General features: G+C 46.6%; 1 pseudogene; it reads left to right on the top strand.

The window, feature by feature from the left end:
* The first annotated feature begins 764 nt into the window (after positions 1 to 764).
* On the top strand, positions 765 to 10310 carry LOC115325451 (annotated as a pseudogene).
* The last annotated feature ends 2437 nt before the right edge of the window (positions 10311 to 12747 follow it).

The raw sequence follows: 12747 nt of genomic DNA, 5'->3' as shown, positions 1-12747 counted from the left end.
TAGACAAAGTCGCCGTTAGGACTGTGCACGTGAGTGCGGAGTCCGGACTTCAGAGAGTGTTGAGCAGAACTAGCGTAACAGGCGTCAACTACGGCCGCCAATTGTGTTCCACTTAGAAACTACGTGTGTGTTGTCGAAATATTACATCCCGAGGTTTCTAACTGCTTCAAAGCGGTAGGCCTCTGGGCCTACGGCTTCGGGCAATGAGTCGGTTTTAAGCCGGTTTTATATGCACCCAAAAGCTGCGATTAGTACATTAATAATGTGGACACAATTTTATAATCACTATAATCAGTTGGCTGAACACAGTTCAATAACCCCGCAAGTAAAAATTATTCTCTTAAAAAAATAATAAAATAACAAGTATAGAAACCGACACTAAACCAACGTTGGCTGGTCAACATTAGTGTTTTTTTTAATTTATCTTTAAATGTACTTAGGTTCATTAAAAAAAAAATAAAGCAAATAATAATTGTAGAATTCTATACCCCGAAAAAAAAATGTAAATACTTTGTTAGTTTCGGTTTGAATATGAAATAAGGAGAAAAGAAAAAGAAACAATTATTTGCATGGCTTAAGATGTGACTACTAGTTTTAATAATATTTAGAACAGGAATCTAGGTAGAGCTCATTCATGTGCGAAAATAACAATCCTAATTTACGATTCTATCTGTAGCCGAGCGAAGCCAAGGCTGAAGGGATTCACGTGTTGCGCACTGGTCTTATCGTTTTGGTTCTATCCCCCGTGGTCGCCGGCGGCGAACATGGCGAGCCCTAGGACTCCGAAACGAAGAAAACGGTACCTATATTCTGATGAAGACTTTGTACTTCCTCGATCGACGCAATGTCTGCATGAGAAAAACAAGCGGGACTCTGAGTTGCAAAACTCGCCGTCGAATCGACAGGCAGCTAGCGAATCACCACCGCTACCTGGGAGTCCAGAACACAGTGACGAGCCCCTCATTTCCTCGGGTAGCTCCAGTGAACCACCACCGCTACCTGCGAGTCCCGGACAGAGTGACGAGCCTCCTGTTTCGTCGGGTAGCTCCAGTAGGAGCTCATCGTATAGTTCGCCATCTGACGAAGAGCCTGAAGAACCGAGCTGGGCCGCCGACTTGAGCGGCGACTCTCACGAATCGCCTTCGGATGTAAATGATGTGAGTGATACCGAGGGGAGCACTGAGGGGGAGAGTGGTAACGCGGAAGAAGGCACCCGTTCCGCTTCATTTCTGCTGGATGACGATGGTCTTCTTCAACGCTGCCTCGCGGAGTTTGGCAGCGCCACTCTGCCGCACTCTACAACAACCAAAGCGGCCGCCGTCGCTATGTTGTTGTCCATAGCAAGTGCCCACAGAGTGACCTGGAATCTGCTTGAGCATATCCTAGAGTTCGTCGACATGCTGTATGGAGCGACGACTCATGTTCTGCCACGGAGCAAGTACATGTTCCGGAAGCTGTGGTGCTCGAGGACGTCTGCTGTAGCCAGAAAGTACCTGTACTGCGAAAACTGCACCAGACTGCTCGAAAGCAGTGCTACTGCTCCAGGGTTGGCCTGTGCTGCGTGCAACCTTTCTTATAATCAGGAGATGGTCCTGAAGGCTGGATCGTACTTTACGATTTTAGACGTTAGCGAGCAGCTCAAGCACGTCATTTCGAAGGAGAAGAAAGAGCTGAGTGAAAACATGGAGAAGATCGAAGAGTCCTTGTCTTCGCCAGAAGTAACGGATGTGACGACTGCATCGAACTACAGGTGCCTAAGACAGGATGGCGTGATCAAAAAGGGAGACCTGACACTGATCGTCAGTACGGACGGGAGCCCATTGTTCAAGTCGTCGCGTTCGTCGATTTGGCCAATCCAATTCAGTATCAGTGAGCTACCACCGCAAAGAAGATTTACGAGCACCACATTAGCAGGTCTGTGGTTCGGAAGGAGCCATCCGAACATGTCGGTGTTCATGTCGACGTTTGCTGAAAGTGTAGTATCTGTGCCACCCATTGAGTGGAGCTACGAGGGCGAAGACTACTCCTCAAGGGTGCAGATCATCGGCTGCACAGCTGACGCTCCTGCTCGTGCTGCAGTCCAGAACCACGTGACTTATGCTGGCTACTTTGGTTGCCCCTGGTGCCTCATCAAGGGAAAACACGAAGGAGGTCAGTATGTCACTTCTAAAGGAGTTGGCTGTCTCCGGGATGAGTGTTGTGCTTTGTAAAGTAACATTTGCATACTTGCAATAGTATTTCATACTTATGCAAGGTTTCAGAGGTTACTATTAAATTGTTCATAAATGGTATTTCCTTGCAGGATGTATTCGGTATGCGTATGACGAAGACGATCAGGAACCAGCTCCTGAACGAACAGCTGCCATGGTGCTGAGAGACACAGAACTGGCAGGGCAGTTCAGGGTTGCCGTGCAAGGGGTGAAGGGACCTTCATCACTGGCCACTGTCCCCAATTTCGATCCTGTCTGGGGATACACAGTGGATTACATGCACTGTGCCTTGCTGGGTGTGACGAGGCAGGTCACAGAGACCCTGATTGCATCGTCGAACTCCACCATGGCTTTCTACATTGGTATGCATCATTCTCACTATTTTAAATGCCTCTCTGTTGCTTTCCACATTTTTTGCAATCACTGCAGTATGTTAAAGGGGTTCAGGACATGGTAAAAATAAATTCTGAGGTAACTATGGCATTGGAACCCATTAAATGTCACTATATATTTACTAAATTTGTTTTGCCAGCACCATGTTACAGGGTGAAACAAGGAGACGCCAGGCTCTTTAAATTGACCGGAAAATTTGGTTTCTTAACCTATCGTGCTACGACTTTGTGCAGCGTTGCCCACAGATGGTGCATTTTTTTTTTGTAAAATTTTCAAAGAGCAAACTTACATGAGGAAAAAGTAAAGAATGAGAAAGGCTTACCTCCTATGGAAACGCAGCGACGCCACCGGTCTGCAAACAACACGGTGCCGTTGCATATTTGACCAAACGCGATGAAATGCGGTAGCCTTACAGAGACACTGTTAATGAAAACAAAATGCTGCTGTTGCTGGTGCCGTTCGTGCATCTGTTGCCCTCGGCATGCTCTGCTGCTTGACCCATCGAGCTCTTTCTATACCTGCTGATTACACCACTGTCAACAACTGTGTGGAGGACCGGGGCAGCGCGAGGAGCCTTCTGGTCACGTCGGCCATGTGGCAAAGATTTTTCGGCCTGCTGAGAAAAACATGATGAGCTCTGTACGCTCACTGGCCGACTGCACACCACATGATTTCGCTGTCCCTTTCCGGCTTTCTCCCGCCTTTACTTTGCCTGCCTCCTTAGAGGTGGTGTTGCACGAGCCCCCTCCCCCTTCCCCCAGCTTTTATAGTCCGCGCAATGGATGGAGAACTTTGGAGGATATGCCCACTGATTACAGTCGCTGAACACATTAGGTGCAGGGCGCAATGTTATTTCACTCACGAGTGAAGGTATTACACAATGTTGAGCATGGTCATCCTATAAAGCTACCGCTTTAAAAACATGGCGGTGTGTTTCCGTGCTTCGTATAGTTCAAGGGCTGAAGCTAGGTAGCGGCATCTCGTAAGCCGTCACAAGTGGTCGCACTCGTAGGCGGTCGCAACTGTGCGAACCAGCTTTTATTGCTACTGTTGTATGTCACACTAATAGCATCAAAACACAACAGCAACACTGCTAACCATCCCACATCCAAGGTGCTTCCCAAGCACATTATCAGGTATTAGTGAGTGAAATTCAAATTATAACCTGGATAAAGTGCTTGGGAGAAAAGACACAAGCATCACACCTGGTTGAAAAGACCATTGCTACGCAGGCGGCTCTTTTAATTTTGTTTTTTCTCACTACATTAAGAACTGCGCTTAACCACCAAAAACTTGTATATCTTATGCAATCTTGTGTGCAGCAAAGACGAGGACAAAAAGGGAAAACAGGGACACAACAAGGCGCCTTATTGTGTCCTTGTTCTCCCCTTTTGTCCTTGTCCTTGCTGTGCACAAGATTGCATAAGATGTCAATCCAACTCGCCCAAACAACCACTCTGCTTGTATATCTTTTGCTGGCCTAATTCAAATATGAATGTTTTCATTGCAATGAGTGATCTTCAATTATAGTAAATAAAAATGTTGTACAATTCCTGTTTTCAGGAAAACCTCACCAGCTGACGGCAATCAACGAGCGCCTGCTTTGCATCAAACCACCGCATTGTTTCACACGATTGCCAAGGTCCCTCCGGGACCACGCCTTCTGGAAGGCAAGTGAGTGGAGACACTGGCTCCTTTTCTACGTCCTGACGTGCACGCTGGACATCCTACCTCCGAGGTATTGGAGACATCTCTGCCGGCTTGCGGAAGCCATTTTCCTGCTGTTGCTGCCAGAGATCAACGAATCACAGATCCGACGTGCCGGTAAATATCTTTTTAAAACTTCAGTTTATCTGTACTGAAAGGAGCGTATGCAAGCAAATAGTGGCATGGGATTATTGGCTACCTGTTTTATTTAAACTACAATGTCTGGAAAACAAACTGTTTAGTATATGCTTAACTTGTGAAGTGCCTAGAAAACGAGGACTCAAGGAAGACGAGAACGTTTATTGAAAAACACTATTTGTACACAAATTCAGGCTCCCGACACAAAAAGGAAAACTCTTTTTCAGTTAAGTGCACTGATGCGCCCTTTACTCTAATGCAGTAGGCCTGAAACAAATCTCTCTGTTTTGTTTTTTAGGTTTCCAACTATTTTTGTTTTGTCAAGATTAGGCGCACACAGAGACCTATCACAGTGAATTGCTAGATTACCTGACGGGAAACTTCTAACAAATAGGGCGTGCTCGCGTGTCCTATCGTTCAAGCACCTCCCCGTTTGCCCTATATACGCTTTTCTGCAAGTCATAGGCATTTCGTAAACAACTGACGTTGCGCATTCGGTGTGCTGCGTGGCGTGTTTCTTGGCACAAGCCTCACTTTTTCCTTTTTTTTTTGTTGACTCTTGAGCAGAGACTGGACAGTTTTGACGGCGCAGAAAACACCACAAGCACCTCGAAGTGTGCGGCGACTCTTTTTAGGTCGTGGGACAGCCTGTGGGCGTAGGGGATTACCACGGGTCTTCCCTTTTTTCTCTGGTCCGCCGCTTTCCCTCCGTTTCTTTTTTTAAGCTTTGAAACCAGGGTTTCGGCAACTTCTTTCAAGAAATGCTCTGGATAGCCCATCGTTTTAAGGCGTCGCACCTGATCAAAAAAGCTTTCGCCCATGTTATGCTTGAACGACTTGTCTAGGGAGGCTCTCATCAACGACGACACAATTTCTCGTTTGACTAACTTGGAGTAGGCAGACGAAAAAGGCAAGACGCTATTGTTCGAGCGTGGCTGGTGCTTCCAGCATACATGGTCCTTGTCGAAGTGCAAGTTTAAATCCAAGAACTGCAGCCGTTTTGACACCATATTTTGGTGGTTTTAAAACGGCGGGCCATCCAGAGCGCTTTTTGAGAGAAGTTGCAGAAACCCTGGTTTCAAAGCTTAAAAAAAGAAACGGAGGGAAGCGGCCGACCAGAGGAAAAAGACAAGACCCGTGGTATTCCCCTACGTCCACGGGCTGTCCCAAGGCCTAAAAAGAGTTGCCGCACACTTCGAGGTGCTTGTGGTGTTTTCTGCGCCGTCAACACTGTCCAGTTTCTGCTGAAGAGCCAACAACAAAAAAGGAAAAAGTGAGGCTTGCGCCAAGAAACATGCCTGCGCAACGTCAGTTGTTTACGAAATACCTATGACTTGCGGAAAAGTGTATGTAGGGCAAACGGGGAGGTGCTTGAACGATAGGGCACGCGAGCACGCCCTATCTGTTAGAAGTTCCCCGTCGGGTAATAGAGCAATTCACTGTGATAGGTATCCGTGTGCGCATAATCTTGACAAAACAAAAATAGTTGGAAAACTAGAAAACCAAACTGGAGAGAGAATTGTTTGAGGCCTACTGCATTAAAGGGTGAGGATAGGCTGCGTGAGTGCACTGTCAGTACACTTAACTTAGAACGAGTTTTCCTTTTTGTGTCGCGATCCTGAATTTGTGTACAAATAGTGTTTTTCAATAAACGCTCAGTTGTAAGTTAGCACTCGGTCCTGTCTCGTCTTCCTCGTGTCCTCGTTTTTTAGGCGCTCCACAAGTTAAATATGTACTAACTAGCCCACCTATCCATTTTACTGTTTAGTATATTGCTGTACTATCACGGACTCTGTTAGCTATAACATGGAAGCCATGGCCGTTCTGCACCCCCAGCTCCACATGGCAGGTGCACTCATAAACGCTGCACCTACCCCCGCCTACCCTGTGCAGTGAGGCTGCAGAGGGTAGGAGAGTGTGATTTAAATCTTTCCCTGTCGTCTGCTAGGTGCAAAGCAGATGCTGCAACAGCACTTGCTGATGTTTGCTTTACAAGCTTTTGTGGGTGCCTCTTTCAGCACGGAGATTCCCTGACTCTGAAATGAACCAGTCAAACAACCAATGAGGGGAACATACCCAACTAAGCAAATCGTTGCCGATGGTTGTTACATATCTGGTAGATTACTTTTATTAACCAAACAGACAGATGTTGAAGGCTTTTAAGCATTTAGGACTAGATTTGTTAATGGTCTGTGGTGAAACATCTACTTATTTATTTACCACTCCTTCTCTGAGTCGTTACAAAAAGTATTCATTGAATTTAATACAAAAACTGGACCATTAGAAACGATTATATTTGCACGATAGCATCGATACATACACATTTTTCCAGGAAAGTCGTATATTGTACACAAACTAACCAATAACACTTCAAATAATGTAGAAAACTTAATGGAGTGTTTGAATTTCCAACTTCCTGCGAATGAAATATCTTAAGTAAGAAATAAAGCTCGCTCCCGAGGAAGAAAATATGTTCAGGTTAACCTTTTTAGTTTGGGTGATCCATTAACATAATGATTCTATTAAGGCGGCTAAAATCTTGGCAACAACCCTAATAATGTGTCATCGCCCCATTGTTATCGACCACTGCTCTTATCCGTGATGTTAAGGAATCAGACCTTGCCAATAGTCTGGTTCGTTCCGGAGCTTCTCCCACTTCTCGTGGACAACACGCCACAGTTCGTTGGCAGTGGCCGTGTAAACAGGACACCGCACCATCGCTATCTTTATGCGCCTCCAAACAAGTTCACTTATGTTTAGGTCGGCACCCTTCAAGGGTAGTGGGAGCACGTTGATTTAGCGACCTTCCAGGAGGTTGCGGACTTCGTGAGACGTGTGAACGGGACACAAATCGTGTTGAAGCACGAAGTTTGTGTCGGGGAATGGGTCCTCGAGGACGTAGGGAATCTGGACGTAGTCAACTATGTCACTGTAACTGTGACACGTCATTATTCCCCCAATCCTAAACATTAAACAGTGTCCCAAGCCCCTCTCGAGAAATAGCAAAATAGCACCCCAGACATTGACTGCTGCCACTAGGGGCGACTTGCCGCACAAGATGAGGGTGGTATCTGTAAAAAGACCAAATTGCCTACTTATTAATTGAAGAAACAATAAAATCTAGTGCCGTTTTAGCTAGAAATAGAGGTCTTGAAAGGAACTAGTTTATTACTGGCGGTAGTCGGTTCACCACACTAGAAGCTGCTGGTTATAGCGAGTCGTAAACATAGATGCGTCGGTCAAGATCACCTGTCCGCAGTCCACGTTCTATGATCGACTGCGAAGCAAAGGAGGGCGTGCTTTTTGTTTTCGTTGATAAGCTGCTTCTGGGCAGAGGATCGGCAATACAGTCCTGCTTCAGCAAACCCGTGCTTCACCGCGTGGTCGGAGACTGTTATGCCCACTGTCTCTGGGATTTCATGCGTGACTGAAAAGGATTAACAGTCACAGCAGCAAGAAGAAGCTGGTTCTGCTCGTCTTTTGTCAAACGTGAACATGCCCTGCGTGGAGCATCGCATATACGGCCCTCGTTTCAAAAAGCTTGGATTATGCAGTTAACCATATGCAGCAGACTTCTTGTAATTTCTGCAACTGGTCGTTGCGAGTACTCTTTCAGGGAAAGGGTGGCTATAAGTCATCTTTCTTTGTCTCGGACTCTTGCCACAACTGAAAAATTCTTGAACCCATTCTGACGAGCAATATTTATTGGAAGAAATGGCAGTATCATTATGAAAGGATCGTGTCTTAGATTCTCGACCTTTTTAAGAAAAAAATGTGTGCAATGGTTACTTCTATACAGTCATGGGCACGTTACCAGTAAAAATTAACTGTTAGTTTAGTTACCTAAGCCAAAAAAGTAACTGTTAGGGTTGCAGTTACCTCTGCCAAAAAGTAACTCTTTTTACAGTTACTGAGCTTCCAAAAGTAACCTGTTACAGTTACTGTGAAAAAGTAACATTGTTACTTTTCTATTACTGTGTAAAACAGTAAGTAATAGATTACAAACCAAATAATAGAGTTTATTCAATAGAAACGTAGGAAGGCATGTGTGTAGTCAAAACGGCTCAGGGTAAAAAAAAGGGCAATCATTCTGAAGAAAACACAACAAAAATAAATAAATTAATTGAAACACTGTTCGCTTTCTGCACCACATGGAGACTTTCACTGAAAATTAAGGGGACAGGAAACTCTAACCGTCTCAATGAAAAAAAAAGGCAGCGTTGTGCGCTTCCTTTGTCAAGAAGAGAAGAACTATTTGGGGTGTGGAGTGTACAACACGAAAGTTGTCAACAAGACAGTTTTTTTCTAGACACGAAAGCAGAAAGTTTGGGATAAACGAGACATGACTAAGAGTAAAAGACTCCAGATGAAGACCCCAGATTGCCGCACAATTCAGATGTTCACCCACGCGTAGGGAGTGAGTCGGCATAGATGAAGAAGACATGTTTCTGTCCTCAACCACTGTGGGTGCCAGCTTCCTTTCTTTCCCTGTGTCACTATGGGTGCCCCATTCTCGGTGTGCCCCTCTGTGTTGGTCTTTTTTTACGAGGGTAGGCCAGCTCCCTCCACGGCGGAGGTCTGATCGCCAGTTTCTTTTTCTTTCTTTTTTTATCTTCGTTTCACTGCGGTGCATGTACGTAAGCTAATAACCTCAAGACGTAGAAAAAGTTTCAAGAAATCACCTTAACGATTGTTGCTGTTCAACATTTTTTTTATATAAAAAAAGGTATTTGCTGTTACAGTTACTGTGCAAAAAAATAAGTGTTACAGCTACAAGTTCCTCTAACTGAAAAGTAACTAGTTACAGTTACAAGTTACTAAAAAATAACTAGTTACCGGTAGCGCGCTACTAGTAACTACTCACTGCCCAAGACTGCTTCTATATTACGTATTTACGAGCCAGTATTGTCACAGCTGTTTTGAAACAATAAAAAGCCATAAACTGCCGTCTGTCCTAAATTATCGGGAGTCAACCGTGTCGGGTTTATAGCTAGCTGTTGTGAAAATGGAAATAAGCAATCGTTGTTGGGCTTGTTTCTCTTATGTTTCATTCCATACCATACATTTTCAGAGACCTTGCTGACACAGTTCGTTGGCCAGATGCCCGGACTGTATGGGGAGACTGCCATGACGTTCAACGTGCATCAGTTGACACACCTCTCCTCTACAGTGCGGCGCATGGGGCCCTTGTGGGCCAACTCGGCCTTCCGGTTTGAGGACGGCAATGGCCGCTTGCTGAAGCAAGTAACTGCTGCAAAAGGAGTGCCGCAACAAATTGTAGAGAGGGTGGTCATGCGGCAGGAATTGGAGACCCTGCTGGCGGCAGACTTTCTCCCGGCGGCGGTAAGGCTAAAGTGTCAGCGCGTCTTAGGATACGAGCAGCTCAGGAGAGCCACACATGTTGAGGGAGTGTGTCTCCTGGGGAGGGGCACGCCAGTGCAAAGGTTTTCCCCTGCAGAAACTGCAGCAATGACTGCCAGAGTTGGCTTTTGTCCTTCAGGTGCGTTGGAGCACGAGCGCTTCATTGTGAACTCCCAGGTGTATGAGAGCACGCAGTAGAGGAGGGCAAAAAAGAGCAATTCTACAGTAATTTCTTGCCATGATGGCAGTGTTGTAGTGATTTTGAGGGCTCTCCATGTAGATGACATGAACGTGGAGCGCTGCATCCTCCTGTGCACGCCACTTGAGGAGCTGGAAGTGCAGAACTCAGTCTTCCCATTTTATATTGTGAAGACAAGCAGACCAGGACACTCTGTAGTAGCCGTCTTATCCGAGGACATGCACAGTGCTTGTTTGTTAATTGATTTTGGTAGAGAACAGAGGTATGTCTGCCACCTCCCAAACACGCTGGAGCGAGACTAGAACAATTTTTTTTGTGTGTGTGTTCAAATGTAATGAAGTGGACTAATGGCCAGATCTTTCTTGACCACGCGTCATGTTTCTGTTCATAGCAAAAGTGGCCTCTTGTGTGTTCATGTTGTAACTAGTTATTGAGGATAAACCATGAAGTTATGCTCCACATTTTTTTTTCTCTTCTGCATTTTGCATTTTTGAACCCTTTCTTGGACTGCTGGAAGTATACTTCCCACCTAAATAACTTCTTGATCTTTAACCGAGCTCAAGGGAAACGGAATTCCCACCAGAATGTTGTCACAAACATTTTTATGTTTAGCTGCAAACTTTGTGATGCTAGCATCTGCCATTTTCTGTTCATGCGGGGTTGGAAAATATGTGCAACTTTCAGACTGAATGGCGATGACAAATGTTACGATGGTGAACATGTTGAAGAATTCTTTGTTATTCATCCAAGTGGGAAGTGACGTGCACTTCTGCAATAACCTCTGCTTGGTACAGTATCATGGAGAATGAGCAATATTAACTACTGTAAAAATCCCGAGCAAGTGCCTGCTCAGAATTTGGAGATAATCATGGTAAAACTGGGGGATGGGCACTTCTTATGTCGGTGTTGACTGTTGGATGAGTTGCTGATAAATCTTTGAGAACAAGGTAGCGCTTTCGACAAGGGCAAGAGGGAAGAACAGGCAACACAGTCCACAAATTTCAGTTGTTTAATTCTCAGAAAACGACATCTATCTAAGCTGTGCGCCAACGCGCCACTCAACCAATACCATATGCCGAAACTGCTTGCAGGAACCTCTCCAAATTATCAAAATACAATTCCTTAGAGCAGCTTCAGCGTATGGTATTAGTTGGGTGGCACGTTGGCACAGAGCTTATATAGATGTCGTTTTCTGAAAATTAAACAGTTGAAGTCTGCATGCTCCGTAGTCTGTTCCTCCCTCTTGTCCTTGTCAAAAGCGCTATCATGTTCTCCAATAATTCGCTTTCACCGCGGCAACAGCCGACATCGTGGACACGGTGAACGAATAAAACCGCGCCGGACGTCTCTCGTCAGGGGCCGTGCTCTCTCCAATAATTCGCTTTCACCGCGGCAATAGCCGACATCGTGGACACGGTGAACGAATAAAACCGCGCCGAACGTCTCTCGTCAGGGGCCGTGCTCTCTCCAATAATTCGCTTTCACCGCGGCAACAGCCGACATCGTGGACACGGTGAACGAATAAAACCGCGCCGAACGTCTCTCAACAGGGGCCGTGCTCTCTCCAATAATTCGCTTTCACCGCGGCAATAGCCGACATCGTGGACACGGTGAACGAATAAAACCGCGCCGAACGTCTCTCGTCAGGGGCCGTGCTCTCTCCAATAATTCGCTTTCACCGCGGCAACAGCCGACATCGTGGACACGGTGAACGAATAAAACCGCGCCGAACGTCTCTCGTCAGGGGCCGTGCTCTCTCCAATAATTCGCTTTCACCGCGGCAACAGCCGACATCGTGGACACGGTGAACGAATATAACCGCGCCGAACGTCTCTCGACAGGGGCCGTGCTCTCTCCAATAATTCGCTTTCAGCGCGGCAACAGCCGACATCGTGGACACGGTGAACGAATAAAACCGCGCCGAACGTCTCTCGACAGGGGCCGTGCTCTCTCCAATAATTCGCTTTCACCGCGGCAACAGCCGACATCGTGGACACGGGGAACGAATAAAACCGCGCCGAACGTCTCTCGTCAGGGGCCGTGCTCTCTCCAATAATTTGCTTTCACCGCGGCAACAGCCGACATCGTGGACACGGTGAACGAATAAAACCGCGCCGAACGTCTCTCGACAGGGGCCGTGCTCTCTCCAATAATTCGCTTTCACCGCGGCAATAGCCGACATAGTGGACACGGTGAACGAATAAAACCGCGCCAAACGTCTCTCGTCAGGGGCCGTGCTCTCTCCAATAATTCGCTTTCACCGCGGCAATAGCCGACATCGTGGACACGGTGAACGAATAAAACCGCGCCGAACGTCTCTCGACAGGGGCCGTGCACTCTCCAATAATTCGCTTTCACCGCGGCAATAGCCGACATCGTGGACACGGTGAACGAATAAAACAGCGCCAAACGTCTTTTGTCAGGCCGTGGTCTCTCCAATAATTCGCTTTCACCGCGGCAACAGCCGACATCGTGGACACGGTGAACGAATAAAACCGCGCCGAACGTCTCTCGACAGGGGCCGTGCTCTCTCCAATAATTCGCTTTCACCGCGGCAATAGCCGACATCGTGGACACGGTGAACGAATAAAACCGCGCCGAACGTCTCTCGTCAGGGGCCGTGCTCTCTCCAATAATTCGCTTTCACCGCGGCAACAGCCGACATCGTGGACACGGTGAACGAATAAAACCGCGCCGAACGTCTCTCGACAGGGGCCGTGCTCTCTCCAATAATTCGCT

The sequence above is a fragment of the Ixodes scapularis genome, unplaced genomic scaffold (genome assembly GCF_016920785.2).
Source record: "Ixodes scapularis isolate PalLabHiFi unplaced genomic scaffold, ASM1692078v2 ptg001953l_1___fragment_1__unscaffolded, whole genome shotgun sequence".
Taxonomy (NCBI): Eukaryota; Metazoa; Arthropoda; class Arachnida; order Ixodida; family Ixodidae; genus Ixodes; species Ixodes scapularis.
This window is presented reverse-complemented; position numbering and strand designations above follow the sequence as displayed.